Source organism: Monodon monoceros, unplaced genomic scaffold (genome assembly GCF_005190385.1).
Source record: "Monodon monoceros isolate NGI ecotype Baffin Bay Population unplaced genomic scaffold, NGI_Narwhal_1 Super_Scaffold_12, whole genome shotgun sequence".
Lineage (NCBI taxonomy): Eukaryota > Metazoa > Chordata > Mammalia > Artiodactyla > Monodontidae > Monodon > Monodon monoceros.
This window is the reverse complement of record NW_021703768.1, coordinates 43,769,070-43,789,862: the sequence shown is the minus strand read 5'-3', so window position 1 is coordinate 43,789,862 and position 20,793 is coordinate 43,769,070. Positions and strand designations below refer to the sequence as shown.

Sequence of the window (20,793 nt, the reverse complement as noted above, 5' to 3'; positions counted from 1 at the left end):
TCCAGATCCTGGAAGTGTTTTGTCTTAGAATAGTAGTAACTTGTAGAATTGAAAGGAGCTCAGTGAATGTGTAATCCAGCTCCCTCACTTTTTACATGCGAACGCTGAAACAGAGGGGTTAGCTGTGGTACAGTGTACTGGACTGTAATGGCCACTGGAGTCAAACCAAACAATTCAAGTCCCAGCGCTGCCACTCTTTTTACCGACCCTTTCCAGTCAGGCCCCAGCAAAGGTCCTTCTGCCGGTGTCATTGGAGCCAACAGAATGAGCCTGAGTTTGGTTCAGAAGTAAAGACGAGTTTTCTTCTTTGCTCAAAGAATGGAGAAACACGAGCTCACTCTCTAGAGGACCCGCTGTCCCTACAGGTTGTGGGCGGGGCTGCTTCATAGGATCTCCTCAGCAGGGCGGGTGGGGGAGCTGCTCTCCCAGGGCAGGCACGGCCATACCCCTCAGGCTCCAGAGCGCAGGCCCGGAGCAGCGTCTCTGCCCACGGCCGGCGGCCATCTTGAATTGAGGTGGCGTGTGCAGCCGCGCTTCTGCCCACGCCCAGAGCTGAGGCGTCTCGCACGGGCGCTTCACCCGAGGAGGAGCTCTGGTCTGAAGTGCCAAGTACCAGTACGAGGCCTCTGCACGCGGCTCTCTGTGAGCAAGTGAAACCAGACTAATCACAAAGGAACAAGAAAAAAGGTTAGACTGTGTTTTATTACCCAGATTCTATTTTTCCATGAATTGTTAGTGGGCTATGCTGGTGACACTTACTGTGTGACCCAGATGTTTAACATCTCTATACCTCACTTTCCTACCTTGTAAATTAAGATGGTGCTATTACAAAGGATTGTTTATAAAGATTGAATTAAGGAATACATGCAAAGTACCTGCAACCACTGCTGGCCCATAGTAATCACTCAGTAACTGCTAGAGGGTGTTATGGGTTTGTTATAAAGATGGTTATAACAGTCTTCAGAGGATTGTTAGAAAGATTCAATGACATAATACATACAAAGCACTTGGAACCATGCCTGGCCCAGAGTAACCACTTAGCAAGTGCTAGTGATTCTTATAGATGACTCACCTAAGGTCATATGGACAACCGGTCGTCCCTGGTCAAGAGAACATCCATCCCTCAAGTTACGTCCCCCTCTGTAATGAATTCATAGCATAGCACTCCTTTTTTAAATTTTATTTTTTAATTTTTTATATAATTTTTAAAGGTTAATTTTCATTTACAGTTATTACAAAATATTGTCTATATTCCCCATGTGTACAGTATATCCTTGAGCCTCTCTTATATCCAATAGTTTGTACCTCCTACTGCCCCCTTCCTCCCTACCACCACCCACTGTTAATCACTAGTTTGTTCTCTATATGTGAGTCTGCTTCTTTTTTGTTGTATTCACTGGTTTGTTGTTTTTTTTAGATTCCACATATAAGTGATATATAGTCTTTCTCTGTCTGACTTATTTCACTCAGCATAAGGCCCTCCAACTCATCCATGTTGCTGCAAATGTCAACATTTCATTCCTTTTTATGGCTGAGTAGTATTCCATTGTATATATACACCACATCTCCTTTATCCATTCATCTGTTCACAGACACTTAGGTTGCTTCTGTATCTTGGCAATTGTAAATAATGCTGCTATGAACATTGGGATACATGTAGCTTTTTGAATTAGTGTTTTTGTTATATTCGGATATAAACCCAGGAGTGGAATTGCTTGGTCGTATGGTAACCCTGTTTTTAGTTTTTTGAGAAACCTCCATACTGTTTTCCACAGTGGCTGCACCAATTTACATTCCCACCAACAGTGTAGATGGGTTTCCTTTTCTCTGCATCCTTGACAACATTTGTCACTTGTGTTCTTTTTGACAATGGCCATTCTGGCAGGTGTGAGGTGATGTCTCATTGTGGTTTTGATTTGCATTCCCTGATGATTAGCGATGTTGAGAATCTTTTCTTTTGTGTGTGTGTGTGTGTGTGTGTGTGTGCAATTGCTTTTATAAACAAATTTTAGGCTGGAATAAGGAGCTCCTAGTTCATCATGTTGGAGATTGTCCTTGCTGCTATAGGCTGTTGAAGTGTGCCTCCCTTATGATCTGGTTGATGTGGGAATAAGGACCTTGGCATACCGTATACTCCTCATATAAGGACTGAGGGGTACTCTTGTTGAGTTCAGCAATGATCTGGTTTAAGCTGCTTTCTGATACAATTCTGTTTCTGGGGAATTAACACTGCTGCTCCTGTCATTATCATTGCTTGAACATGCACACACTTTGGTTCCTCTTAGTGGTTCCTTCCTTATTGCGTTTCGTTGCATCCTGAGACTCCTGAAAAACAGGGTTTCTCTTACTCCTTTTGGACTGGGGAGAATGGTGATTGTCCTCTTTATTATCATTCCTTCTTTTCTGCTTATTGTTTAGTGACTGTGTTGTTAATTCCAACAACATGTCGGGAATTGGGTCTACATTCATATTTAGGACAGAGAATACATTAGTACTGGCCAAAGTGGCCCTGGCAGTATTGGCCGAAGAAGCAAAGCAGGATGATGGTGAGGACCAGAGATGGACCAGTACAGGCCAAAGTTGCCCTGTAAAAACATTCTGGCATGGCATACCTCCCTAGTCCTGGCCCCAAAACCCTAGAAACCTTGAGTATCTTTTCATGTACCTGTTGGCCATCTGCATTTCCTTTTTGGAAAAATGTCTATTCAGTTCTTCTGCTCTTTTTTTTTTTTTTTGGCTGCGTTGGGTCTTCGTTGCTGCGTGTGGCCTTTCTCTAGTTGTAGTGAGCGGGGGCTACTCTTCATTGCGGTGCACGTGCTTCTCATTGCAGTGGCTTCTCTCATTGCAGAGCACAGGCTCTAGGCACTTGGGCTTCAGTAGTTGTGGCACATGGGCTTAGTTGCTCTGCGACATGCGGAATCTCCCCGGACCAGGGCTCGAACCCGTGTCCCCTGCATTGGCAGGCGGATTCTTAACCACTGCACCACCAAGGAAGTCCCTTCTGCCCAGTTTTTAATCAGTTTTTTTTTTAATGTTGAGTTATGTGAACTATTTATATATGTTGGATATTAATCCTTTATCAGTCATATCATTTGCAAATATTTTCTCCCATTCAGTAGATTGTCTTTGTCGATGGTTTCCTTTGCTGTGCAAAGCTTTGGAGTTTAATTAGGTCCCATTTGTTTATTTTTGCTTTTATTTCCTTTACTTTAAGAGACAGATTCAAAAAAATATTGCTGTGATTTATGTCAAAGGGTGTTCTGCCTATGTTTTCCTCTAGGAGTTTTATAGTATCCGGTCTCACATTTAGGTCTTTAATCCATTTTGAGTTTACTTTTGTATATGGTGTTAGACAATGTTCTGATTTCATTCTTTTACATGTAGCTGTCCAGTTTTCCCAGCACCACTTACTGAAGAGACTGTCTTTTCTCCATTGTATATTCTTGCCTCCTTTGTCATAGATTAATTGACCATAAGTGTCTGGGTTTATTTCTGAGCTCTGTATTCTTTTTTTTTTTGGCTGCATTGGGTCTTTGTTGCTGCATGCGGGCTTTCTCTAGTTGCAGTGACCGGGGGCTACTCTTGGTTGCTGTGCACAGGCTTCTCATTGCAGTGGCTTCTCTTGTTGCGGAGCATGGGCTCTAGGTGTGCGGGCTTCAGTAGTTGTGGCATGCGGGCTCAGTAGTTGTGGCTCACGGGCTCTAGAACACAGGCTCAGTAGTTGTGGTTCATGGGCTTAGTTGCTCCGCGGCATGTGGGATCTTCCCAGACCAGGGCTCAAACCTGTGTCCCCTGCATTGACAGGTGGATTCTTAACCACTGCGCCACCAGGGAAGTCCCATCTGGGCTCTATATTCTTTTCCATTGATCTAGGTGTCTGTTTTTGATAGCACTACTTTTTGTTTGGAAATTGGAAGAGGCAGAATTTGCCTAGCAAGAAAACCACATCAGAAAGAAAATAATTCCCAGAAAAGCTCACAGGTCTTGGAGTACTTCTACTTTCCCTTTCCTCTTTTTCTGGAGTTCTATCCTCTCAGTCTAAGACTTGCCTTCTGGATATAACTCATCCCATTGCTTAAAAGCCAGCCTACCTGTTAGCTTCCACTTTCCATGCTGGTGCCAGGCAGGTTTCTAGACTTTCTATGCTGTTCTAGGAATCGATCTAGTCTTGAAGCACAATCTTACTTTTAAAATTATTATAGTTTCATAATGTTTTACGATTTGATAGAGAAATCCTCCTTCGACACTTTTTTCAATGTTTTTTGGGTTTTTTTCAATTTTTTTTTTTGTTTTCCTCTTTTTGTTTGTTTTTGCTTTTGGTGTAGTAATACATTCACACAATTTCAAGGTATAAAACAATGTACAGTGAAAAATCTCCCTTCACACCAACCCCTCCAGCCATCCAAATCCCCTCCTGGAAGCAAAACAATGTAAGCAGTTTCTTATATATCCTTACAAAGAGATTCTATGTATAGATAAGCAAATACTTAAGTATATTCTTTTTTTTCTTCTTCAAAGCATAAATTTATCCATTTATTTTTACAAATGAAAGTCAGTATCATTTTTCTGAGCCCACCCCCCAAAAAAACTGTTGGAACTTTCACTGAAATGACATTAAACTTAAAAATGAATCTGTATAATAATTAAAATTATTTATACTATTTAGTTCTCCTATCTGGAAACATGGCATGTATCTTCATGAATCCAACTCTTTTCTTAGTTCCTTATTTAGATTCTGAATATTTATTACTGGGTATTTTATATTTTCATTTTAGTGAGTTATTTTCAATGTAAGGAGGAGTTAGTTTCCTCGTATTATTTAATATAGAAGAACTATTTAGTTTCATATTTATTTCTAAATCTGGCTAACTTATTAATTCTAATGGTTCTCTGGTTAATTCTCCTGTGCCATCCTGGTGCACAGGATGAAACCAGATGGACTGGTTTCAGATCCTGCTCTGCCATTTAATAGCTGTACAACTTAGGGGAAATTATTAAAGCTCTCTGTGCTTCAATTCCCTCATCTGTAAATAGGGTAAAGATACTACCTACTTCATAAAATTGTTGAAATAAATAAATAGCTTAATTCAAAGGAAACTGTTAGGACAGTGCAAAGAACATGAGTAAAAGTTAGCTTTGATTAAACTTTGATAATTTTGCTCTTTATGATTATTATCTCATTTCTTTTTGCTTCATATATTACTGCATTAGATAAAATTTGTCTTCTTTCTTTCCCTATTTTTTCACTGTTAGGTGTGGTGTTTGAAATTGATTAGAAATAAATGTAATCATATTGATAATGAAATCTTTTATTCCTAGTTGTTAAGCTTTTTTAAGGAACGGATATCAAATTTTATTAAATGCATTTCTATTCTTTATTCATATAATCATATATTTCCCCTTTGTTCTACTGATGTGATATATTTTATTAATAGACACCGGAAAATCAAAACATCTGTATTCTAGAATAAACTCTGTTCAGTCATGGTGTATTATTCTTTCAACATCCAACTTAATCTGATCTCGCGGAATTTAATTTAAAACTTAAAACTCTGAGTTTACAAATTGGGTCCATCTATAGGTGCCTGTATGCACATGTCTTTAGCAGTTTATGCTAGCCTTAGAAAATAAATTAGAAAAATTTCATTCTCTTTCTGTGCTTCAGTATGAGAACTATTTGTTCCTTGGATATTTGACATTTATCTTAATATTTTAAAAGAATTCGCTCAACCTCATATTAGAATCTTTATGCTATTACCACTAACTTTAAGTCTCTCCTTGGTGTACAAACAGCTCCTCATAGATGCATTCCCAATTTTCAGTTAATGTGTAGATTTTATTTTTGCTACAAGTGAGTATAAACTCTAGCGCAATGATGTCTCTCCAGCAGAATACTGAGCTTCACAGCTTGTGGAGAGTAGGATATAGGCTGCTGTGAGTAAGAAAGAATGGAATGTGGAATATTGTCCAGCACCAAGAAAGGTCACAGGTTCACTGGAATATACGAGGGCTTCGCCACCTGAGTGAATGGGCAGCGATAGACAGTAGTGCACATTGGTCAGAGGGTTGAATCTGAGGCCTGACAGCCTGCAGCCTTATCTGAGTTTCACCACTTACTAACTGTGTGACTTTGAGTAAGTCATTTTCCTGCCCTATGCCTCAGTTTCCCCATCCATAAAATGGGAATAATTCTCATAAGGTGAGAATTAAATGAGTTGATTTCTAGAAAAGGTTTAGCACTGTACCTGGTGCATATTAAGCGTGGCATATTGTTGACCATAATTATGATTGTTATTCAGACAGTGACAGAGTCCCCCCGGAACAGTGGATGCTTTCATAGCTACTGGGAGACATTGTTGTGCCGTCAAAGTGGTTGTATCGAACTTTTTGCTAACTTTAGGATTGTTCTGAGTTTAATTCCTTCAAATATGCTACCAAAAATTCTAGAATTCAAAACTGTGCAGGAAACACAAAAAAGCTAAGAACCTTGACTATAGACAGACCACAAGACTCCTCGGAATGTGATTGAGATGCACTTTGGCCACATTCCCGCATTCATGCCTATACCGCTGCAGAGAAGTTAGTTCTGGGATCCATGCTTTCCAAGCCACAGTTCCAGTGAATGGGCTGTAGGAGGAGCCTCCTCCAAGGTGTTATTGAGTTAGTACTATATGATAAGGTTGCCCTTACAAATTAGTGAAGAAAGGAGAATTATACAATATTTGGGGAAAAAAAAGTAATTGTGGCATACAAATATAAAGTTTAAAATTTCCATATTAATTACAGCTAAATGTTAACACATAAGTATAAGGTTCCATGGGCAATGAATCATAAGTGCAATATCCATAGATTTTGTTGGTTTATTTTTCAAAAACCAACAAAACAAACTGAGAACTTAAGTGGCGAACAGGGAAAAATAACTGCAGCATAGATAGCCGATGAAGAGTTAGTGTCCTTAATGTATATAGAGCTCTTTCAAATCAATTAGATAACGACAGATGCCTTGAAATAATATGTAAAGGATACCAACAAGTAATTCATGAAATGGCCATAAACATGTGAAAAAACTTCTCTCTCAGGAATAATAAAAGAAATGACCATTGGAAATGATATACTCTTTTCCTTCTTTCACATTATTTTTTAAAAAACAATAAATCACAGTGTCATTAAGAATGAGGTAAATGTATGCTCTCAAGCCCTGCTTGGGGAGGGTGTGTTGGGTCAACCTTTCTGGAGGGCAATTTGACAAAGAGTCAAATCTGTTGATTCCCAAGTTCATTTCTAGGAATGTGTCCAAAGGAAATAAAGATGCACAGAAACGCATATATGCAAGAATGTTATAGCATTATTTGGAATAGCTACAGAATTAATAATTCCTCCCAAAAGAGAAACAATTTAAATGTTCAATAGTAAGAGAATGATTAAATCAGTTGTGCTCATTCCAGTCAATGGGATTTTATGCCACATTTTATAAATAACATTTTCAAATCTTACCTTATGGCATAGGAAAATATTTGTGATCCAACATTAAGGGTTTGAAAAAGAGCAACAATCAAAATTATATGTACAGCATGACCTTTTTTTTGGTAAAATGTAACTCCAGCACCATGCTAAGAACTATTAGTCACTGGTCGTTACAATATTAAAATACCTCTGTATCCTCAGATCAATAGAGATTATTCCAGCCATTCCCCAGGAACATACACAGCCCACAGTCCAGCAGCTAAAAAGTTATCAACCCTGCTCCAGCTGTTAGGCCTGCCTCCAGTCTGATGGGGGACCTGACAAGCCAGTCATTAGATCCTTTTTTTTTTTTTTTTTTGCTGTATGCGGGCCTCTCAGTGTTGTGGCCTCTCCCGTTGCAGAGCACAGGCTCCGGACGCGCAGGCTCAGCAGCCATGGCTCACGGGCCCAGCCGCTCCGCGGCATGTGGGATCTTCCCGGACCAGGGCACGAACCCGTGTCCCCTGCATCGGCAGGCAGACTCTCAACCACTGCGCCACCAGGGAAGCCCTAGATCCTTTTAATATTACCCTTCATCTGGTCCCTTATTGTGGGAGGGGAATTCGAAGTGCGAGGAGAAACAGAGATTCACTTAATAAATGAGTAGCAAAATGGCCTTAGTGTTAGCCAAACTCACATTGGATCTCAGAAAATTTCAGTCATTTTCTTCAAGTTCTATTATTGTATTCTCATCCATAGAAGATCACAGTGTGGGAGATTTGAGATTTGTGTTGCTACCTTGGTCAATGAATCCTGCCCCACCAGCAGCCACTGCCCCCAAGCTTCAGCCACAGGCAGGAGTCCACTGTCCTAGGGCGCTACCCACCCCAAGCTACAGCACCTTCCAGAACTCTCTCCCTCCTGTTCTATGCCTCCTGACCTCACAGCTTTTTGCACCTTTTAACCATTATGCTTGCTCCTTAGGAACTGGCCTTCTGTTTTATATAGCCTTTGGGTTGGGTTACCACTTATTTTCAGCCATGTCCATTTTGAGTGCAGGATAGGGGACAGGAGACAGTTTAGATTTTAGAGGGGGAAGATGGAAAGGGCAGAGGCTCACAACTTCACATTCTGAAGCAACTAGATCTTTCGGGTTTCCAAGCTTCCCCTCCTGCTAGCACTTCTCCCCACTCCCATATTTACATTACACAGGCAGGTGGAGGAATGAGGGCTCCAGGATGTGTGGGAAACAAGCCTATAAATCAAGTATATACAACATACCAACATCTTAATAGTGATTATCTTTGAGTATATATTTTCCTCTTATCTGTATCTTCATAATTTTTGTAATCCAAAATGAAATAACATATGAAATGACAGATCAATTAAATCAAAATATCTGGGGTTAGCACTTAGGTACCAGGGTTTTTTTTTTTTGGTTTTTGTTTTTTATCTCCCCAGATGGCTCTAATGTTTAGCCAGTGTTGAGACCCAGGGATGTAGTCAACCTTATTTTACAAACTAGAGAACGGAACCCAGATTGGTTCATAGTAATACACTTGGCTAATATTTCTGTTGTTCAAAAAGAAAGTTCTTTATGAGATTAAGATTTAATTGAGAAGTCATTTCTGTTGTCACCTTTTTTTTTGCATTTTTTAAATTGAAGTATAGTTTATTTACAATGTTGTGTTCATTTCTGCTGTACAGCAAAGAGACTCAGTTATACATACATATACATTCTTTTTTATATTCTTTTCCATTATGGTTTATCTCAGGATATTGAATATAGTTCCCTGTGCTGTACAGTAGGACCTTGTTGTTATCCATTCTATATGTAATAGGTTGCATCCACTAACCCCAAACTCCCAGTCCATCCCTGCCCCTCTCCCCCACTCCCCTTGGCAACAACAAGTGTGTTCTGTATGTCTGTGAGTCTGTTTCTGTTTTGTAGGTAAGTTCATTTGTGTCATATTTTAGATTCCACATATAAGTAATATCATATGGTATTTGTCTTTCTCTTTGTGACTTACTTCACTTAGTATGATAATCTCTAGTTGCATCTGTGTTGCTGCAAATGGCATCTTTATCCATTCATCTGTCCATGGACATTTAGGTTGTTTCCATGTCTTGGCTATTGTGAAAAGTGCTGCTGTGAACATAGGGGTGAATATATCTTTTTGAATTATAGTTTTGTCCAGATATATGCCCAGGAGTGGGATTGTTGGATCCTATGGTAATTCTATGTTTAGTTTTCTGAGGAACCTCCATACTGTTTTCCACAGTGGCTCCACCAATTTACATTCCCACCAACAGTATAGGAGGTTTTCCTTTTCTCCACACCCTCTCCCGCAATTGTTATTTGTAGACTTTTTAATGATGGCCATTCTGATCAGTGTGAGGTGGTACCTCATAGTTTGATTTGCATTTCTCTAATAATTAGCGAAGTTGAGCATCTTTTCATGTGCCTGTTGGCCATCTGTATGTCTTCAGAGAAATGTCTATTTACGTCTTCAGCCCACTTTTTGGTTGAGTTCTTTGTTTTTTTGTTGTTGAGTTGTGTGAGCTGTTTGTATATTTTGGAAATTAAGCCCTTGTCGGTTGCACTGTTCGCAAATATGTTCTCCCATTCCATAGGTTGTCTTCTCATTTTGTTTATGGTTTCCTTTGCTGTGTTGCCACTGTTTTAGACCTCACAATATTACATACTCACAGCTCTGATGATACAGTTTAAATCAGCCTTACTTAACCATATATCCATAATCTATGAGAGTTGAGGGAAGCTATTCATTTACTTCAACTCTACTTGAAATGATAGTGCCTTATGAAATTATTTAAAGGAACAGAAGACTCCTTCTTCTATCACTTTTCCTAATTCTATTCCCAAGGATTGGGAAGAATGAGACTTCATTTCGTATATGTACTCTACAATTTGCCAGTTGGAGAAGAATATGCTAATTAAATCAATAAACATATTTATCAAGTATCTACAATGTATCCAACACTACTCTAACTTCTCCTATCTAATGTTCAAGATTTTTTTTTTCTGCAAAAAAAGCAAAGCCATACTGCCAAAATTCTAGTGGGGTCATATGAAGGGTATTCACCAGGTTGGGTTTTATTCTGTACCTTTTATAAAGCAACAACTCCAATATAGTAAGAAGGGATTCCATTTCAATTACCTTAAGGAACCCATGAGACAGTCATGAAGAGGGAGAAAACACAGTCAAGACAATGAAGACAGCCATGGAAGCCCAGCTGACAGGATGACTACAAAAGGAGAGATGCAAATCTAAAGGACTACAGAGAGATAGATTGGTTCAATCTCTGACACTTGGACAAGCCACCCAAATTGCATTTGTTTTCTTAAACTATTTTTAGGTGATCAAGGCACTTGGGGCAGTTTTACAAGTGGCCACAGCGGAGGGCCACTAGGAAGGATACCTTTTAAAGGACTCAAGGAAAACCCACTTCTCCAAATCCTTTTCAGCACAGCAGTCATTGTTCATCAGCGTTAGGTGATTCATTATTTGGTTCTACACAGATATGAGAAAGACACATAGAATATTAATCACAGAAGGAACCTTAGAGGTCAGCCTTCTACTCAGTACAGATATCTCCTCAAGAGCATCCCAAGATATGCTTGATCAGAACCTGCTTAGACATGAGTAGTGATGAGCAGTACACAGCTCACAATATAATCCCTTCTAGTTCTGAACAGCTCTAGTTATTAAAAATCTTAATTATTCTCATTTCTACCCACCAATACTAGTTCTTCCCTCTGGATCTACAGAAGACAATCCTAAACTCTCTTCCAGCTTTTCCAACAGCTGCCATGTCCAACTAAGTCTACTATTCTGCTAACTAAACAAACCCCGCTTCTTCACCTATTCCTCTCCTTCCAGAGTCCCCAGTTAAAATGGCAAATTCCTGACATGAACACTTCCCATTTCTTAAAAGTGAAAGAGGTGGGTGGTGTCATACATTTGATCAAGAAGAAAGTAAGGAAGATCAAAGGAACGGTGTTCAAAATAACACTTGGCTTACTTTTTAATTTCCAAAGACTGGCTAGGCTAGCATAGTCCTTCGTAAAATCATTTAAGATTTATACTTGCCTACTTACCAAAGAACTTCTTGACACAATATTTTTAGCATCAAGGAGATTTCCACAAAACTCCAATGGGTGAGAAAGCTATTGAACATGAATACTACATCAATCAGTCAGTCCATTTATTGCACACATACTAAAGGTCCTATGCATTGAAGATTGAGTTCTTTTTAAGAATTAGTAGCATTAAAATGAAAGTTCACTTTATGAAAATGCACTCTAGGGAGGCATCATCACTGAAGTTTAACACAGACATGTTTCTTAGAACAGCAAATTCCATTTCCCAGCACTATCCCCCACCCCATGTCCAGCAGAGATGCGAGCCATGGAATGGCATTCACCAGTCAGAAGAGTCACCCCGAGGAACACAGTGATGCTGAGATTCAAAGAAATACAGCATGTGTTGCATCACAAGTTTGGTTATGAAGAAAGGTCTGATTGTGGCCAGATACTTACCCTTGAGATAATATTGTTGCAAGACTTCCTCCCCAGAGAATGAAATCCCTTCTTTTCCACTCCCAGGGCATGAAGGTTGCTTTGAGTATTTGTTCTCAGCTGGCACATGCAGAAAGCTTGGAGCTATTTTTCTCTTTAAGATGTTAGAAAGAAACTCCTTTTCCTCCTCCCATATGACTGGCATTTTATAAAACACTCTTAAAGCCTCAGCCAGTACACCCGGAGGGACTGTGGGAGAAAACACGAGAAATAGCAAAATGTTTCAGCTCACAAAATCGCTACAGCCTGCTGAGCAAGGCAAAGGGTCTCTTTAAGGGGAAAGAAGACAGAGGTTCCTATCTATGTCCTATCTATGAGTAGTAATGGTGGTAATATATTATTGTTGACATACCTTGAATACTTTGTGCCAGGCATTGTACTTTATGTGGATGAACTCATTTAGCTCTCAGAACAACCCTGTGAGGTAAATACTATTCTTACCCATTTGACAAGAGGGGAATGAGAATAGAGAGGTTAAGTAACTTGCCCAAGATCACACAGCTCTCAGGAAATTGGCAGTGCTAGGATTCAAACTCTGGAGGCTGGGCTCTTACTATTTTTCTGTATTGCCTGCATGTATGCATGCTGTGTATCATATGATGTATATGATGAGTCACATGACACTAATTTGCTTTCAATGCCAGCCAACTGTATCAGTGACCTTAAACTTGTTCCTACATGGCCAGAGTGTTCCAAACTGGGTTTTAATTCTGTCCAGCAGAACTGGCACCATCCTGGCTCAGGGCCCGGGTCAAGGCCCAGAGAGACTCTTTATCACCAGTGGGTGGCAATATTGTTACATGGAGCCATCAGGGTGCAGTGAAGGCCTGGCATCTTCCCCAAAAGTGAAAAGACCTCACCACCTTATGGATAGATCATTCCAGGCAGCTCCCAAAACACAATTTCTCTGCTGTCCCCAAAGCACCCAAGATAATCCTGAGGGAAGATAGAGTGATCTGGATTAGGAGGATGCCCAGGAAACTATTTGTTTAAATCATTCTTCCTCCTGTCCTGCTATAACATCCCCAGTATATCTCAATCATAAATTACATACTTCTTTTCCCATTACGGCATGTTTTTCTTAGGAACAGAGAGACTCTACAACATTTGTACCTGCAATTTCACTAGCCCATGGTAGATGTTAAGTAAATGGATGAATGAATAAATTTCAGTTCTGCAGATGCAATCAATTCCACTCCAAAAAACAATCTAAGAAATATCTGTGGAATCTTCTGTAGTTGCCCCAAAATGAATCCAGACTTCACTAGTGAGTCTAGGCTGCATTCAGCCACCCAAGGATTCTCAGAATAGAATGAACCAAAGAAATCCTCCCAAGACCCTCTGGTCTGGACTCTTGAAACTGCAGTACCCAATCTATCCTTACATTGACCTGGCTGTTCCACAACACGGTCTCAACTTAAGCAGAACAAATGCCAAGCTGACCTCTGGGTAATTTCAACAAAGTAGGCCCAGTAATTGATGCAGTCAGGGGCTTTCCCAAGGAACTCTGCAGTAACCCAGAGACAGAGCCACTATGTGAAGGAACCCATATTTGTGTAAAATGTGAGAAGCTTTGAAGAAGTTCCTCTAATCTAAAACATTTCTAGCAGCCTGTCATATTTCTGCAATCCTACTGTTAAAAAGTTGGGCCCTTGGAATTAAGTTGATAATTTATGACACATCCAGAAAACTGTTTACAAGGTTTTTAACCATGAAAAATGAAGAAAACAGATGGTTTCCAAAAAGCCTATCCTTCCAATTTTTAGGTAAAAATTAATAAAAATTTAAAACATGTACCTGTTTTAAAAAAAATCTACTAGGGTATTTATAAAGGTCAGAATTTTTAAAATACATGTATGTTTTAAGTTTTTCAGCACTTTGTCAAATATCAAGGACTTGTTTTCTCTACTACAGATGCACAAGGCTCTGTCTACCCTTCTAGTAGTAACACATTAATGTAAAGCTAGTAAGACACACTCCTCTCTCACCACTTAAAACTTGATTTATTTTGATGATTATAAAAAGTATATAAATTCATTGTAGAGAATTGGGAAAATATAGAAAGTACTGAATAATATCTAAAAAATTATCTCTATTGTCTTTTATATTTTTTATGTATACATATACATAGATAACTTTTTATAAAATATAATCTGTATCTGTTCACATGCTTCTTTCTTCCTATTTCCTTTATGTCTGTTTTCCATTCTCTCTACTTTCAGTCTCTCTCCCTTGGTGAATTTTAGAATTTTTCTTTCTGCATCCATATATAAGACTATCTGTTTAACTTTCACACAGTTAGAGAGACAAAAGCCATTCAAACGATGCTCCTCCTCTGAAAGCTGAATGGAAAGAAACATAAATAGATGGTAGATAGATAGATGATACCAGATAGGTAGATAGGTAGATAGATAAAAAAAATAGACAGATAATAGATAGTGAGATGGATAAGGAAAGAAGGAAGGAGAGAAGGAAGAATTTATGTATTGTTTGTTTATGTAGATCTTCTGCATATCTTAAATGATTTTATGACCTTTGATAGAAAAAAATTTTTCTTGCCTCTATTTTAGATTCCACCAGGACCATCAGTTATCCTTCTCCTCATTCTTGTTACTTCTACTTCACCCTTCATCATTTCTACAGAAATTCTTTGTACTATCTTAAGTTTAGGCCTAATTATTTGCATTGACTACAATTTAAATTGACTGTTTCTATACAACTTCTATGGAAGCTCCTTCATTTCCTATTTCCTAATCACTCTGTAGTTTAGTATGGTATCTTAGGGTTAGAAGAAACCCTGAAATACATCCTGTTTTGCCTCACACATCTTCCTTTCCCCATACCTTGTGTTTCACTCTGTGTCTGAATTCCTTCTGCAACACACTCCCTTGGTGACCACCTAGCCAAGACTGACATCTTATTTTTTTTTAAGATTTTTCTTTTCTTTTTGAGGTGGACTATTTTTAAAGTCTTTATTGAATTTGTTACAATAGTGCTTCTGTTTTATGTTTTGTTTTTTTGGCCCTGAGGCATGTGGGATCTTGGCTCCCTGACTAGGGATCGAACCCACAACCCCTGAATTGGAAGGTGAAGTGTTAACCACTGGACCACCAGGGAAGTCCCAAGATTGACATCTTTAATTACAGGAAGTTCACTACCTCTTGAGGAGACCTAGGACATTTTTACAGCTCTCTGACCGTTAAAATACTCTTCTGTCATTCTCACCCACTGCTATTTCTAACTGCTGGAATTTCACATAAAAGTTTAACCATAAACTTGGCTAAAAGCTCTTTGAAAAATAATCCTGTTTACAGTAGCATCAAAAAGAATAAAATACTTAGGAATAAAATTAACCAAGAAGGCAAAAGACTTATACACTGAAAACTACAAAACATTTTTGAAAGAAATTAAAGAAGACACCAATAAATGGAAAGATGTCTTGTGTTTCATGGATTGAAAGACAATATTGTTAAGATGTCAGTACCACCCAAAGAGATTTACAGATTTGATGCACCCCCTAACAAAATACCAATGATGTTTTTGCAGAAATATAAAAATCCATCCTAAAATTCATATGGAATTTCAAGGGACCCAGATAGCCAAAAAAAAAACTTACAAAAGAAGAACAAAGTTGGAGGTCTCATACTTCCTGATTTCAAACCATACTACAAAGCTACAGCAATCAAAACAGTGTAGTACTGGCATAAAGACAAACATATAGATCCATGGAATAGAACTGGGAGTCTAGAAATAATCTCATATATCTATGGTCAACTTAGGGGTCAACTGAGGAGTCAACAAGGGCGCCAAGACCATTCAATGGGGGAAGAATTGTCTTTTCAGCAATAGTGCAGAAACAGCTGGACAACCACATGCAGAATGACTCAAAATGGATCAACGATCTAGTCATAAGACCTAAAACTATAAAACTCTTAGAAGAAAACATAGCGGGGGGCTTCCCTGGTGGTGCGGTGGTTGAGAGTCCGCCTGCCGATGCAGGGGACACAGGTTCCTGCCCTGGTCCGGGAAGATCCCACATGCCACAAAGTGGCTGGGCCCGTGAGCCATGGCCGCTGAGCCTGCGCGTCCAGAACCTGTGTTCCGCAACGAGAGAGGCCACAACAGTGAGAGGCCCGCGTACCGCAAAAAAAAAAAAAAAAAAAAAAAAAAAAAAACCATAGGAGGAAATCTTCATGACATTGAATTTGGCAATAGAGTAAGTCCCCTACATACGACCTTCAAGTTGCAAACTTTCAAAAATGCAAATGTGAGTTTGCATGTCCAATCACGTAAGTTAGTTCACATGTCTGGCTCACATTGTCACCTGTGTGCATCCTCTACAAGTGGTTGTGCTTTTGTGTACCATACAGTACTGTATAAAGTTCAGTAGTACAGCATCCTTATTGCAAGCCCAGGATGTCTGGAAGCAAGCGTAAAAGCAGTGGTGATGTAGCTGGTACTACTGTACTTTTCAAGGTACTATACTGTAAGATTAAAAATGTCTTCATTATTTTTTGTTTGTTTTTTATGTATTATTTGTGTGAAAAGTACTGTAAACCTATTACAGTACAGTACCATATAGCCAATTGTGTTTGTTGGGTACCTAGGTTAGTTCTGTTGGACTTACAAACAAATTGGACTTACAAACACACTCTCAGAACAGAACTTGTTCATATGTAGTGGGCTTACTGTAATTTCTTAGATGTGATGTCAAAAGCACAGACAACAAAAGGTAGACAAATTGAACTACATCAAAGTTAAATGCTTTTATACATCGATACTATCAACAGAGCGATAAGGCAACCCACAGAATGGGAGAAAATGTATACAAATTATATATCTAATATAGAGTTAATATCCAGAATATATAAAGAATTTCTACAACTTAACAGAAAAGCAAACAATGGGCAAAGGGGGCTTCCCTGGTGGCGCAGTGGTTGAGAATCTGCCTGCTAATGCAGGGGACATGGGTTCGAGCTCTGGTCTGGGAGGACCCCACATGCCATGGAGCAACTGGGCCCGTGAGCCACAACTACTGAGCCCGCGCATCTGGAGCCTGTGCTCCGCAACAACAGAGGCCGCCATAGTGAGAGGCCCGCGCACCGCGATGAAGAGTGACCCCTGCTTGCCACAACTAGAGAAAGCCCTCACACAGAAACGAAGACGCAACACAGCAAAAATTAATTAATTAATTAATTAACTCCTACCCCCAACATCTAAAAAAAAAAAAAAATGGGCAAAGGACTTAGACATTTCTCCAAAGAAGATATACAGATGGCCAAAAAAGCATATGAAAAAATGCTCAGCATCTCTAATCATAGGGAAATGCAAATCAAAACCACAAGATATCACTTCACACCCATTAGGCTAGCTATTATTACAACAAACAAGCAAAAACAGGAAATAAAAGTGTTGGTAAGGACATGGGGAAATTGGAACCCTTGTGCATTGTTGGTAAGAATATAAAATGTTGCAGCCACGTTGGAAAACAGTACAGTGGTTCCTTAAAAAATTAAAAATAGAATTATCATGTGATCCAGCAATTTCACTTCTAAGTATATACTCAGAAGAGTCTGCAAGAGTTATTTGTATACCGATGTTTGCAGCAACATTATTCACAATAGCCAAAAGGTGGAAACAACCCAAGTGTCCACCAGTAGATGAATGAATAAACAAAATGTGGTACATACATAACAACAGATTATCATTCAACCTTTAAAAAGAAGGAAATTCTGACACATGCTACAATGTGGATGAATCTCGAGGACATTATGCTAAGTGAAATAAGCCAGTAACAAAAGGACAAATACTACTGATTCCACTTAAATGAGATATCTAGAGTGGTCAAATTCATAGAGACAGAAAATGGAATGGTGGTTTCCAGGAGACGGAGGGGAGGGAGGAATGGGGAGTTTTTGTCTAATGGAAACAGAGTTTGAGTTTTAGAAGCTGAAAAGAGTTCTGGAGATGAATAGTGGTGATGGTTGCAACAGTGTGAATGTACATCAAGCCACTGAACTCTACACTTAAAAGTGGTTAAAATGGCATTTGTATATTTACCATGGTTTTTTAAATTTAAAAAACAAAACAAAACAAAACAACCTCTTCAAATATGTGAAGGCAACCATCATGACCACACAGAGTAATCTTCAGAGTGAACAGATCTGTTTCCTTCCACTGTTCATCAGGTGACATGAAGTCCAGTCATACTCTGGTCACTCTCCTCGGAATATTCTCCAGCTACCTATAGCCCATTTAATCCATGGGCCATAGACCTCAACATAACACTGACCAGTTAAGAATGGAAAAAAACTCTTTCCGTGCCTAGCGCAGCCATGGCTCGTGGTCCTAAGAAGCACCTGAAGCGCGTAGCAGCTCCAAAGCATTGGATGCTGGATAAACTGACTGGTGTGTTTGCTCCTCATCCATCTACCGGTCCCCACGAGCTGAGGGAATGTCTCCCCCTAATTATTTTCCTAAGGAACAGACTTAAATATGCCCTAATAGGAGATAAAGAAGATCTGCATGCAGCGTTTCATTAAGATTGATGGCAAGGTCCGCACTGATATAACCTACCCTGCTGGTTTTATGGATGTCATCAGCATTGACAAGACTGGAGAGAATTTTCATCTGATCTATGACACCAAGGGTCGCTTTGCTGTTCATCATATTACACCTGAGGAGGCCAAGTATAAGTTATGCAAAGTGAGAAAGATCTTTGTGGGGACAAAAGGAATCCCTCATCTGGTGACCCAGATGCTCGCACCATCCGCTACCCTGATCCCCTCATCAAGGTGAATGATACCATTCAAATTGATTTGGAGACTGGCAAGATTACTGATTTCATCTAATTTGACACTGGTAACCTGTGCATGGTGACTGGAGGTGCTAACCTGGGAAGAATTGATGTGATCACTAACCGGGAGAGACATCCTGGTTCTTTTGATGTAGTTCATGTGAAAGATGCCAATGGCAATAGCTTTGCCACCCGGCTCTCCAACATTTTCATTATTGGCAAAGGCAACAAAGCATGGATCTCTCTTCCTCGTGGAAAGGGTGTCGGCCTTACCATTGCTGAGGAGAGAGACAAGAGACTGGCAGCCAAACAGAGCAGTGTATAAAATGATCTCTAAGTGACGTGATTGGGAAAGTCTTTGTACTTAGAGATAATACTACATAATTAAAAACCTCTTTAGTGTTAAAAAAAAAAAAGAATGGAAAAAGCCTATTATCTCCCTCAGTCTCATTACTAGACTATTATTACTGCAGCCAGAGATCACTGTTAATTCCTATAGTGTTAATTGCCCAACTAAATCCCTAAATGCTTTTTTAATGTGCCACCACTAAAACCTTCTGTTAGTTAGAACTCTTGCAGTGATTAAAAAGAAAAACAAACACATAAAATCTATGCAAACTGACTTAAGCAAAAAAAGAAATTTATTGGGACATGTAAATGTTCCAGAAATGGTGCTGGCTTAAGGTATGGCTTGATTCAGGAATTCAAATGATGTCATCAGGTCTCAATTATTTCTTTCTCTTAGCACAGCTCTGCTCTTCTTGTGTTGTCTTCATTCATAAGCTCTCCACCCATAAGATGTCCCCCCCCCATAACTCCCAGTTTCATGGGTGGTAGAACAAAACTTGTTCCCAGCACTCCCAAAATATCCAAAATATCATTGCCTTTTATGGGCTCTGATTGAGGCACATCCCTGAACCAATATCTGTGGCCAGGATAATGCTGGTGCTGAATGGCTAGTTCTAGGTCACATGCTCTGGCCCTGAGCAGGAATGTAGTCAACTGCCTGTGCTGAAAGTGGAGAGGAGGTGGTCCCTAGAGAATAATCAGGTTAAGGTCACCAGCAGGGTGAGGGGATATTGAGGAACGAAAACTACAGGTTCAACCACCCTTCACTTAGTTCAACTGGATATTTCACAGACTAAATGTTTATCCCTATTAAATACAATGTTATTAGAATCCTTCTGGCAAGTTGTTTGGAATTCTAATTCTATCAGGCAATACATTCCTTGTTTCTCTCAGCTGTATGTACTCTACAGTTTGATGAATGTGCCTTACAGATTTTATTGCACTCAGTAATGAACAGGTTATAAACACGTTTATATATGTTATATGAACATGTTGTATAAGATATAAACAGGCTATAAACACAGCATAACTTGAACCTCAGCATACCTCGAACCTCAGCATACCTCAGCATACCTTGTACCACAGCATACCTCAGTACCTCACTTCAGTACTTCTGAAGTGACATCACCAGCATCTATGGATGTGGTCATACAACCAGATACCAGGCCCACCTTTGTGCTTGGGTCTGGACCCTATTTCTTGTGTCCAAAGATATTGTGAGCAATATTCACAAAATGTCTAGACTCCTGGGGGAGTTTCTAATAGAGAGTGAATGTTCTATACAATCTATGGATCTTTTAGCTAGCCATCATCAGAGAGACCTTTTCCTCTACATGTCCCAGATTTCAAATGCTCTCTAAATTTGCACACTATCAGAAAAAAAAATGGTAACAGTAGTAGTACCAAAGTATATACAGCATTAACTACACACTATGCCCTGTCCTAAGAGCACATAGGATTAAATATTAATTCATTTACTCCTCACAGCAACCTTATGAGATGCATGGTTGTCATCGTCATCATCTCCATTTTAAAGGCAAGGAAACTAAGGCCCAGAGAGGGTAACTGGCCCAAGTTTACACAGCTAATTAGTACAAACTAGGAA

The 20,793-nt window shown here is 39.4% G+C and overlaps 1 protein-coding gene and 1 pseudogene across 3 annotated transcripts in view; both read left to right on the top strand.

Annotated features, from left to right (window-relative positions):
* ANKRD55 (ankyrin repeat domain 55) overlaps positions 1-20,793 on the top strand; it is a 431,120-nt gene that overhangs the window by 333,938 nt on the left and 76,389 nt on the right. The window lies entirely within an intron of this gene.
* LOC114893201 lies at positions 18,374-19,273 on the top strand (annotated as a pseudogene).